We start from the raw sequence: 12,530 nt of genomic DNA, 5'->3' as shown, positions 1-12,530 counted from the left end.
GAACCTTTGACCACATGCTCCCCGGGGCACGAGCAGCCACCTGCTGTCCCCCGGCCCTGGGGGAGCTCCCAGCACATCATGTGGCCCCAGAGTGTAGGGGGCCCTTCACCCTCCGTTTCCCTCACAGCTCCATGCTCCCGAGAACGAGAAAGCTGCCAGCCCGACCTGCACCGCGGCCTGGGCCCCACACACCACACACCCCTACCACAGACAGACGGACAGACAGAAAGGGCCTGCCCTCGTCTGCACAGCACCACCTGGGGCACAGGGTCACAGCTGTCGGGGCAACAGGCCTCTTGTGTAGCCCCCTGCCCAGAAGCCCAAGGCAGCACCAGGACACGGCTGTGTCTACAGCAGGCGTGACAGCTCCACGCCAGTCCCCCCTGAAGACTAGTCGAGACCAGGCATGAGTTCTGACCACACTGCCATGCCAAGCGTGCCCCCCGGTGTGCCAGCTCGGAGCAGGCACAAGGGCACAGGGCCCCCAGTCTACGGCAACCAGCGCCCCACCCTCACTTCAGAACCCTCCCTCTGCTGCGTGAGGAGAAATGAGAGGATTCTTGCATGCAAAGGAGCAAATTCATTCTGTCAACAGAACTTCAAGATGTATTTAGACTATCTTGGGAGCACAATTCATCACACTGTACACACCCAGTATTACCCTGACACCAAAACCAGCCAGAAATGTCCTAAGAAAATGGTAGACTGAAAAAAGACAAGACGGCGCTGGAGTAGGCGGACATATCAACTCCCAAGTCCCAGAACCAAAGTGGATTACAAACTAATTTTAAGAACTATCATCTGGAAAAACCAACTTTGGACTAAACTAAGAGGATGCTTCAACCAAGGAACACTGAAGAAGCCACACCAAGACTGGTGGGAAAAGCGGAAACGTGGAGAGGGCTGCCCAGCTCCCCGGAGCGAACGGCAGCCGGGAGAGACTCGAGTGGCAGGAAGTGAGTTTAGCAGAGAGGGGAGGGTCCTGAATCCCAGGAACAAAGCCCCAGCCTGTAGCCCCAGAGCCTAGAAGAGGCATATGGACAGTATTTAGCTGGAAACAAGACAGGATACTGTTTGTGAGAAAGAGACTGATTTCTCAGACCCAGGATTCTTCTTAAAGGGATCGAGCAGAACACCTCTCTCACAACCACTCAGCCTGGGCTCCAGGGGTCAGGGAGAGAGGAGAGGACCGGAGTAGCAGGAAGAGAGTGTAATCGAGGAGGCACAGGGAGAAACACTTTGTGAGACAGCCACCCTAACCCCTGGGACGAGTCATTCCCTAAATTTGAAATAAGTATTTCCCCTGGAAACAACAATACCAGCAAAGGGAAGCAGGACACCAGCCAAACAAGCTCTCCCACAGCACTCAGAGCAGAGTCACTTAGAAGGAGGGAGCTTTCGGGACTACAGTAGTGAGTGTTAGGGTCTGAGCTGCAGCACTCCCACCCACACGGCTGAGGGCTCGCCCGAGGGTGGGCAGCAGGACACGGAAGCGTGGCTCTGTTGGCAAGGGTGGAAGCCGGCTGGCCACCACTGGGCCCAGGTGTGAGCTCAGTCTTGCCCGGCTGGGAAGGAGGGAGCGTGCAAAAGTGGTCAAGCCCAGCTGCCGGCAGCCTGCAATCCAGCCTGCGAGGGAAGGGCAGGAACCCTGGAAGGGGTGCAGACTCGCCCTTCAGCAAGGGCACAAGAGCACAGCCTTGCCCTGCCTGTGGAACCGAGGCTTGTGGCCTGACTTGGGAGCCAGCTCCTCCCGCGGGGGTGGAGCCAAAAACCCAGAACAGGCAGAGTCCCGCTACTGAGCATGGGCACGCAGTGCCACCCGGCCTGTGGAGCCAAGGCTTGCAGCCGTCCCACGAGCGGGTTCCTCCTGCAAGGGTGAGGCGGAAGCCCGGAAACAGGCAGAGACCCACAGCTGAGCAAAGGTGCTCACCACTGCCCTCAGGGCCAAGCATAATGCCACCCACAGGGGTGGGGCGAAGCCCAAGGCCACCAAGGCTTGTACACTCGAGCACATAATCACAGCCACTCCGTGAAGGAGAGGCAGAAACCACAGCAACAACCCCAGTGGACAGGCACCAGCAACGCCCATACCCAAACACCCTAGGCAGCAACAGCAGAGGGGGTGGCGGGCCTGCAGACAGACCATACCTAGGGAACAGAGGCCACACCCAGTGGACTCCAGTGGCCAAAACTTCCTTTACACAGAAAAAATGAGAAGGCAGAGAAATGCAACACAAATGAATCAAGAGAAATCCCCAGAAAAGGACCTGAATGAATCAGATATAACCAAATTACTAGATGCAGAGTTTAAAATAATGATTGCTAGGATGCTCAAAGATATTAGAACAACAATAGATGGTGATTACGAACACCTAAATAAAGAGATAGCAAATATAAAAAAGGACATTGAAATAATAAAAAAGTATCAGTCAGAAATGACAAATACAATATCAGAAATGAAGAACACAATAGAAGGAATTAAAAGCAGGAGGGATGAAGCTGAGAATCGAATCAGCAAGTTAGAGGACACGATAAAGGCATGGAAGCAGAGCAGAAAAAAGAAAAGAGAAAATATTAAAAGCTGCTAGAGAAAAAAAGACTACCACCTACAAAGGAGCCCCCATAAGGATGACTTCTGACTTCTCAACAGAAACACTTGAGGTCAGAAGGGAATGGCAAGAAATATTCAAAGTAATGCAGAACAAGAGCCTACAACAAAGACTACTTTATCCAGCAAGGCTATCGTTTAAAATTGAAGGAGAAATAAAAAGCTTTCCAGACAAAAAAAAACCTCAAGGAATTCACTACAACCAAACCAAGGCTGCAAGAAATGCTAAGGGGCCTGTTGTAAACAGATCAAAGGAGAAAAAAAATATAGCAAAAGAGAAAGATAATTTTAAAGAATAAAATGGCAATTAACAATTACATATCAATAATAACCTTAAATGTAAATGGATTAAATAATCCGATCAAAAGACATAGGGTAGCTGCGTGGATAACAAAACAGGATCCATACATATGCTATCTACAAGAGACACACCTTAAAACAAAAGATGCACATAGACTGAAGATACAAGGATGGAAAAAGGCCTGACCTGTGGTGGCGCAGTGGATAAAGCGTCAACCTGGAAACGCTGAGGTTGCCAGTTCAAAACCCTGGGCTTACCTGGTCAAGGCACATATGGGAGTTGATGCTTCCTGCTCCTCCCCCTCCTCTCTCTCTCTCTCACTCTCTCCCCTCTCTATAATGAATAAATTAAAAAAAAATCTTTAAAAGGATGGAAAAAAATATTTCGTGCAAATGGAAATGAAAAAAAAGCTGGAGTAGCAATACTTATATCAGACAAAGAGGACTTTAAAACAAAGACTATAGTAAGAGATAAAGAAAATCATTACATAATGATAAAGGGAGCAATCCAACAGGAAGATATAACCATTATAAATATCTACGCACCTAATATAGGAGCACTTAAATATATAAAGCAGATTTTGATGGATTTAAAGGGCAAGATCAACAGCAATACTATAATAGTAGGGGATTTCAATACCCCACTAACATCACTAGATAGATCCTCAAGAAAGAAAATTAACAAAGAAACAGCAGACTTAAAGGACATACTAGACCAACTTGATTTAATAGATATCTTCAGAACCTTTCACCCTAAAGCAGCAGAATAATCATTTTTTTCAAGTGCTCATGGTACATTCTCTAGAATAGACCACCTGTTAGGGCACAAAAGCGTTCTCAACAAATTTAAGAAGATTGAAATCATATTGAGCACTTTCTCTGATCACAATGGCATTAAACTAGAAATCAACCACAACAGAAAAACTGAAAAATACTCAAACACTGGGAAACGAAATAGCACGTCATTAAATAACGAATGGGTAAACAATGAGATCAAAGAAGAAATTAAAAAATTCCTAGAAACGAACGATAATGAGGATACATTGACTCAAAATTTATGGGACACAGCAAAAGCAGTCTTGAAAGGGAAGTTCATAGCATTACAGGCATACCTCAAGAAGCTAGAAAAAGCTCAAATAAACAACTTGACCCTACATCTAAAAGAACTAGAAAAAGAATAGCAAGTAAAGCCCAGAGCTAGTAGAAGGAAGGAAATAAAGATCAGAGCAGAAATAAATGACATAGAGACTAAAGAAACAATACAGAGATCAAGGAAACCAGGAGCTGGTTTTTTGAAAAGGTAAACAAGATCGATGAACCTTTAACCAGACTCACTAAGAAAAAAAGAGAGAGGACTCAAATAAATAAAATTAGAGAGTGGAGAAATAACAACTGACACAACAGTAATACAAAATATTGTAAGAAAATACTATGAAGAACTGTACGCCAAAAAACTAGACAACCTAGATGAAATGGACAAATTCCTTGAAACATATAATCTTCCAAAAATTAATCTGGAAGAATCAGAAAACCTAAACAGACCAATTACAACAAACTTAAATAAGATTGAAACAGTTATCAAAAAACTCCCAAAAAAGAAAAGTCCTGGGCCTGATGGCTTCACAAGTGAATTCTACCAAATATTCAAAGAAGAACTAACTCCTATCCTTCTCAAGCTATTTCAAAATATTCAAGAGGAAGGAAGACTTCCAAGCTCCTTTTATGAGGTGAACATAATTCTGATTCCAAAACCAGGCAAAGACAACACAAAGAAAGAAAATTATAGGCCAATATCCCTGATGAATTTAGATGCTAAAATCCTCAACAAAATATTAGCAAACCGAATCCAGCAATATATGAAAAAAATCATACACCAGGATCAAGAGGGATTTACTCTTGGGAGGCAAGGCTGGTACAATATTTGCAAATCAATCAATGTGATTCATCACATAAACAAAAAGAAGGACAAAAACCACATGATAACTTCAATAGATGCAGAAAAAGCATTTGACAAAATCCAGCACCCACTCATGATCAAAACTCTCAACAAAGTGGGAATACAGGGAACATACCTCAACATGATAAAGGCCATCTATGACAAACCCACAGCCAACATCATACTCAATGGGCAAAAATTAAAAGCAATCCCCTTAAGATTGGGAACAAGGCAGGGGTGCCCCCTTTCACCACTCTTATTCAACATAGTCCTGGAAGTCCTAGCCACAGCAATCAGACAAGAAAAAGAAATAAAAGGCATCCAAATTGGAAAAGAAGAAGTAAAACTATCATTATTTGCAGATGATATGATATTGTATATAGAAAATCCTAAAGTCGCAGTCAAAAAACTACTAGACCTGATAAATGAATTCAGCAAGGTGGCAGGATATAAAATTAATACTCAGAAATCAGAGGCATTTTTATACACTAACAATGAACTGTCAGAGTAGAAATTAAAGAATCAATCCCCTTTACCATTGCAACCAAAAAATAAAGTACCTAGGAATAAATTTAACCAGGGAGATTAAAGACTTGTACTCAGAAAATTATAAAACATTGATAAAAGAAATCAGGGAAGATACAAACAAGTGGAAGCATATACCGTGCTCATGGTGAGAAAGAATAAGCATCATTAAAATGTCTATATTACCCAAAGCAATTTATAAATTCAATGCAATACCGATTAAAATACCAATGACGGCTCTGGCCAGTTTGCTCAGTGGTAGAGAGTCGGCCTGGCGTGCAGGAGTCCCGGGTTCGATTCCCGGCCAGGGCACACAGGAGAGGCGCCCATCTGCTTCTCCACCCCTCCCCCTCTCCTTCCTCTCTGTCTCTCTCTTCCCCTCCCGCAGCCAAGGCTCCACTGGAGCAGGGTTGGCCTGGGCGCTGAGGATGGCTCTGTGGCCTCTGCCTCAGGTGCTAGAATGGCTCTGATTGCAACAGAGCAACGCCCCAGATGGGCAGAGCATCGCCCCCTGGTGGGCATGCCGGGTGGATCCCAGTCAGGCGCATGCGGGAGTCTGTCTGACTGCCTCCTGTTTCCAGCTTCGGAAAAATACAAAAAACAAACAAACAAAAAAACCAATGACTTACTTCAAAGATATAGAACACATATTCCAAAATTTTATATGGAACCAAAAAAGAACACAAAAAGCCTTAGCAATCTTGAAAAGGAAGAATAAAGTGGGAGGTATCACACTTCCTGATACCAAGTTATACTATAAAGGCCATTGTACTCAAAACAGCCAGGTACTGGCACAAGAACAGGCATATAGATCAATGGAACAGAACAGAGAACCCAGAAATAAACCCACACCTTTATGGACAACTGATATTTGACAAAGGAGGTAAAAGCATACAATGGAGTAAAGACAGCCTCTTTAACAAATGGTGTTCGGAAAATTGGAAAGCTACTTGCAAAAAAATGAAACTAGACCACCAACTTACACCATTCACAAAAATCAACTCAAAATGGATAAAAGACTTAAATGTAAGCCGTGAAACCATAAGCATCTTAGAAGAAAACATAGGCAATAAGCTCTCTGACATTTCTTGCAGCAATATATTTGCCAATTTGTCTCCACAGGCAAGTGAAATAAAAGACAGGATAAACAAATGGGACTATATCAAACTAAAAAGCTTCTGCACAGCTAAAGACAATAAGAACAGAATAAAAAGACAAACTACACAATGAGAGAATATATTTGACAATGCATCTGATAAGGGGTTAATAACCAAAATTTATAAAGAACTTGTAAATCTCAACACCAGGAAGACAAACAATCCAATCAAAAAATGGGCAAAAGAAATGAATAGACACTTCTCCAAAGAGGACATACAGATGGCCAATAGGCATATGAAAAAATGCTCAACATCACTAATCATTAGAGAAATGCAAATTAAAACCACAATGAGATTATCACCTCACAGCAGTCAGAATGGTGCTCATCAACAAAACAACACAGAATAAGTGCTGGCGAGGATGTGGAGAAAAGGGAACCCTCCTGCACTGCTGGTGGGAATGCAGACTGGTGCAGCCTCTGTGGAAAACAGTATGGAGATTCCTCAAAAAATTAAAAATCGAACTGCCTTTTGACCCAGCTATCCCACTGTTAGGAATATACCCCAAGAACATACCCCATAGCACTGTATGAAAAGAAGAAACGCACCCCCATGTTTATGGCAGCATTGTTCACAATAGCGAAGATCTGGAAACAGCCCAAGTGTCGTCAGAGGATGAGTGGATAAAAAAGCTTTGGTACGTATATACTATGGAATACTACTCAGCCATAAGAAATGATGACATCAGACCATTTACAACAACATGGATGAACCTTGATTAACATTATACTGAGCGAAATAAGTAAATCAGAAAAAACTAAGAACTTTATGATTCCATACATAGGTGGGACATAAAAATGAGACTCAGAGACATGGACAAGAGTGTGGGGGTTACGGGGTGGGGGGGAGGAGAGGGAGAGGGTTGGGGGCAGGGAGGGGCACAAAGAAAACCAGTTAGAAGGTGACGGAAGGGCCTGACCTGTGGTGGCGCAGTGGATAAAGCGTCGACCTGGAAATGCTGAGGTTGCCAGTTCGAAACCCTGGGCTTGCCTGGTCAAGGCACATATGGGAGTTGATGCTTCCAGCTCCTCCCCACCTTCTCTCTCTATCTCTCTCTCCTCTCTCTCTCCCTCTCTGTCTCTCTCTCTCCCTTTCTCTCTCCTCTCTAAAATGAATAAATAAAAATTTAAAAAATAAATAAATAAAAAAGAAGGTGACGGAAGACAATTGGAGTTTGGGTGATGGGAATGCAGCATAAGCAAATGTCAAAATAACCTAGAGCTGTTTTCAATGAACATATGTACCCTGATTTATCAATGTCACTCCATTAAAATTAATCAAAAAAGAATTTGTCTTAGGGCTAATTCAGGCAGTTAGAAGAATAGTATAAGGATGCTAATTCTGCTTCTCAGGCCACATCCTGCAAAAGGGGCCCTAAGCAAATTGGTGATTTGGCTCCTCTGACTTTGCCAATTGGATTTAAAATAAATAGGTCAGGAACGCCCTGAAATGGAACTTACAATACAAGGGCATAAATTTAAAGGACTTTTAGATACTGGAGCTGATGTATCTGTTATTGCTAAGCTACACTGGCCTCCTTCCTGGCCCACTCAAGCAGCAGCCACAGAATTACAAGGTATAGGGCAGAGTAAATCCCCTCAACAAAGTTCTTGTTTTCTACATTGGGAAGATTAAGAAGGTCATTCTGGATTTTTTAAGCTTTATGCGCTCCCTGGATGGTCAGTTAATTTGTGGGGTAGAGATGTTTTGAAAAATACGGGAGCGTTGTTGGTCAGTCCTAATGCTTGACTGGGGATTTTTGCCCACTAAGGGACTAGGGAAAGAACAGCGAGGAATTCTCACCCCCATAGAAGTGGCACCCAATACCAGAAGGTGTGGATTAGGATATCAAAATCTAGCATAGGGGCCTTGGAAGTTCCTGCTACCCCAATAATGCATTGTGCAGATCAAATTACTTGGAAATCAGATAATCCTGTACGGGTAGACCAATGGCCCCTTTCTCAGGAGAAACTTAGGGCAGCTGCTTGATTGGTACAAGAGCAGCTACAGCTTGGGCACACTGAACCATCTAATAGCCCATGGAATACACTTCCATATTTTGATCTTGTTGCCTCCTTGATTATCAAGGGGCATAGGTGACCCTTACAGCTTATAGGTTTTGAACCTCAAAATTATTGTTGTTCCTTTTTTCAAAGGATCAACAACAATGGCTCTGGGAAACTTCCACTAAATGGCAAATCGCTTTTGCAAATCAATGGACTTTATACTGAAACAGTCAACTTAGAATCAGCTCAAAGACTAGAATTATATGCCATTATCATAGCTTTTCAGCATTTGCCATATTCCTCCTTTAATCTATATACAGACAGCAAATATTTACTTATGGTTGTTTCCATAAAGACTGCTGTCTTAGGGACAACTGCAGATGAACTATTTCAGCAGTTCCACCTTCTTCAAAGACTTGTATGTCAACATAGAGCTCCATGTTTTATAGGACATACTCGAGCTCACTCCATGCTCCCTGGAGCTTTAGCACAACGGAATGCCCTTGTTGATCAAGCTACCCAAAAGAAAATTATTTGGAGCAACCATGACAGATCGAGCAATTCAGTCTCATACTATTCATCACCAGAACGCTGCAGCCCTGTGTAAACAGCTTCAACTTTCTCAGGAAGCAGCACAGCAGATTGGGAAATCCTGTCCAAGGGGTCCTATTACTACAATCTGTCCCTTCATTTGGAGTTAATCCTCAAGGACTCCTACCAGGACAACTTTGGCAAATGGAGGTTACTCATATACCTTCATTTGGCAAACAGCCCTATGTCCACGTTACAGTGGACACTTATTCTGGATTTATATACATAGTAACCTCTGCCAGAACAGGAGAGGCTGCTAAGCAGGTTATAGCTCATTGTCTGTATGCATTTTTCTATTATTGGATTTCCTAAATTGGTTAAAACTGACAATGCTCCTGCATATGTAGCAAAAGCATTTACTGTATTTTGTCAAACCTTTCGAATAATGGGTATTTCTTACAATCTTTAAAGTCAAGGTATTATTAAAGCATACCCAGCAAATATTTTAAGGTCAATTTAAAAAAAATTAAAAGGGGGGAGTCATATCCTGGAACTCCTACGGGTCTACCATATCATGCTTTTTACTTAAAAAAATTTAAATTTCTTTTGAATACTGATGAACAGGAGACGCCAAATCTTCTTCTCCTGCAAACTTCTACCTTCTTTTATTTGATCCAACTATTAACACTGTTTTGTATTTTTCCAAATAGCTCCAGATATACAGAAAAGGTTTATATAGGCGGATGGGGATCCTCAAACCCCTCAGCGAGATCTTCTGAGCATGGCTTTTAAGGTACCAAGAGGCAGAAAAAGCCCAATAGAGATCAGGGGAACTACCAGCTTTTAGGATATGCCCTTAAAGGCTCCAACGCCCCAAAGGGGTCTAATAGGAATCCATCTGGGTCCTGCTTCAATAGTGGAAAGGAAGGTCATTGAGCTAAAGCCTGCCAGGCTTACACGCCTCTGCTGTGAGGAAAAGGAACACTGGAAGGTAGGCTTCCCCCTCGCTCCTCTAAGGGAGGGTTCAGTCTCTTCCAGCCCTGCTCCAGCCACCAATGACCTAACCTTGCCCAGAATGCTGGGGTTTGCCACTGAAGGCTGAAGGTGCCCAGGGCCGTTGGCCCCATCTATGACACTGTGGACGAGCCTAGGGTATTTATTCCAAGAAGCAGGTAAACTGATCTCACTTGCACAAGGGCCACTTAACTATGTCTTGCCTGAATAGTCAGGTTTCTTATTCTTCCCTCAAAGATCTCTGTTGTGGGTGTTGATAGTCCTATTTTCTGCTGCTTTGTTTAATATATAGTGTTTCCTTTAGTCCTCCTACCTCAATGCCCCACTCATATTTCAGGCCGGGACCTACTCCTAATTTAGAGCTCTCTCTCCCCGTTTTGCCAACTTCTATTGTGAATTTACCTTTGCCACCCAGCTTAGTGTATCCCAAGGTTCTCTTTACCACGCCATAGTTGCAGAGCTCCAGGGAAAAGCACCCTGGTCTCATCTCTGCAGGCAGAGGAGAACAGAAGCTTCATATCCACACATGCTGCAAGTGGCTTTTCCAGTCTACCTGAATCATTACCAGCTAGAAGCAGCGGTCATTGGGACTTGGACGTGAGCTGCAAAGTATAGAATTGTGACAACAATTCCAGTGCCATGCGGACTTTTCCTGGATGTAGACTTTTTCTGGACTCCTGCTCCTTGTGATAGCTTCTAACGGACTGAACTGGGGTTGGGTTGCATTCGCAGGGATTTGGAATGGTGTTGGTGCCAATTTGGACTTGGTGAACATGTTAAGGACACTACTCTTTTATGGATTCTTGTTGTATTGGCCAAGAGTTTGCTTAAAGGCTTTAATCACTGTATTAAAAAAAATTAGAAGACTGGATAAAGAAGTTATGGCACATATACACTATGGTATACTACTCAGCCATAAGAAATGATGACATCGGATCATTTACAACAAAATGGTGGGATCTTGATAACATTATACGGAGTGAAATAAGTAAATCAGAAAAAACCAAGAACTGCATGATTCCATACATTGGTGGGACATAAAAATGAGACTAAGAGACATGGACAAGAGTGTGGTGGTTATGGGGCGGGGGAGGGAAGGAGGGAGAGGGGAAGGGGGAGGGGGAGGGGCACAAAGAAAACTAGATAGAAGGTGACGGAGGACAATCTGACTTTGGGTGATGGGTATGCAACGTAATTGAATGACAAGAAAACCTGGACATGTTTTCTTTGAATATACGTACCCAGATTTATTGATATCACCCCATTAAAATTAATAAAAATTTATAAAAAAAAAGAAAAAGAAAATGATAGACTGATAGATCTTATGAATACAGGTGAAAAAATCCTCAAGAAAATTCCAGAAAACCCAAACCAGCATAATATAATAGGTATTATATACCTTGACCAAGTAGTGGGTTTACCCCAAGAATACAACAGTAGTTCAATGCAAGCAACCAATCAACACCACACACCATATTAATAGACAAAGGTAAAAAGACACATCCAATGGGAAATGGAAGGAGTATGGTTGTATTTGTAAATGATGTGATTGTCTATTTTATAACAGTCTCACCAAATCCACAAAAAAACTATCACAACTAATAAATGAGTTCAACCCACTCAGGACACAAGATCACCATGCAGCAATCAACTACTTCTATGCACTAGTAATGATCAAAACTCCCATTAACAATAGCATCAAGTATAATGAAATGCTAAGGAATAAATTTAAAGTAGTAAACTATGAATCACAGTTGCAAACTCACCAAGAAACAAAAGTAACCCAAGACAATGTGGTATTGGCATAAGGATAGACAATACAGAGAGGTGAGAAATAATTGAGAATCCAGAAATATCCATACGTTTAAGGCCAACTGATTTTTTTTTTTACAGAGACAGAGAGTCAGAGAGAGGGATAGACAGGGACAGACAGACAGGAATGAAGAGATGAGAAGCATCAATCAGTTTTTCGTTGCGCATTGCAACACCTTAGTTGTTCATTGATTGTTTTCTCATACATGCCTTGACTGCGGGCCTTCAGCAGACCGAGTAACCCCTTGCTCGAGCCAGCGACCTTGGGCTCAAGCTGGTGAGCTTTTTGCTCAAACCAGATGAGCCCACGCTCAAGCTAGCGACCTCGGGGTCTTGAACCTGGGTCCTCTGCATCCCAGTCTGACGCTCTATCCACTGCGCCACCGCCTGGTCAGGCTAAGGCCAAATGATTTTTGACAACATTGCCTGGACCACTGTCACCAGGTTCTGGCACTGTGTTACTGGCCAATCCTTAAACTCCTCCTGACTGTGTCTTCTCTTCTCCTCCACCATGTCCCCAACGAGAGCAGACTTGACGTGCCAGGAAGGGGGACTCCCGGACCAGCTAAGCCTGCAGCACGAACCAGGTGAGAGACCCAAGGTCCACCGGGAAGGGTCCAAGATGGCGCCTGAAACCCCTT

The 12,530-nt window shown here is 43.2% G+C and overlaps 1 protein-coding gene across 2 annotated transcripts in view; it reads right to left on the bottom strand.

The window, feature by feature from the left end:
- The window catches only part of CUL1 (cullin 1), a 77,380-nt gene that overhangs the window by 4,155 nt on the left and 60,695 nt on the right, over positions 1-12,530 (bottom strand). The gene's annotated exons all lie outside the window — the stretch shown is intronic.

Source organism: Saccopteryx leptura, chromosome 2 (genome assembly GCF_036850995.1).
Source record: "Saccopteryx leptura isolate mSacLep1 chromosome 2, mSacLep1_pri_phased_curated, whole genome shotgun sequence".
NCBI classification, from domain to species: domain Eukaryota; kingdom Metazoa; phylum Chordata; class Mammalia; order Chiroptera; family Emballonuridae; genus Saccopteryx; species Saccopteryx leptura.
Note: the sequence above shows the minus strand (reverse complement) of the source record. Positions and strands in the feature narration are given on the sequence as shown.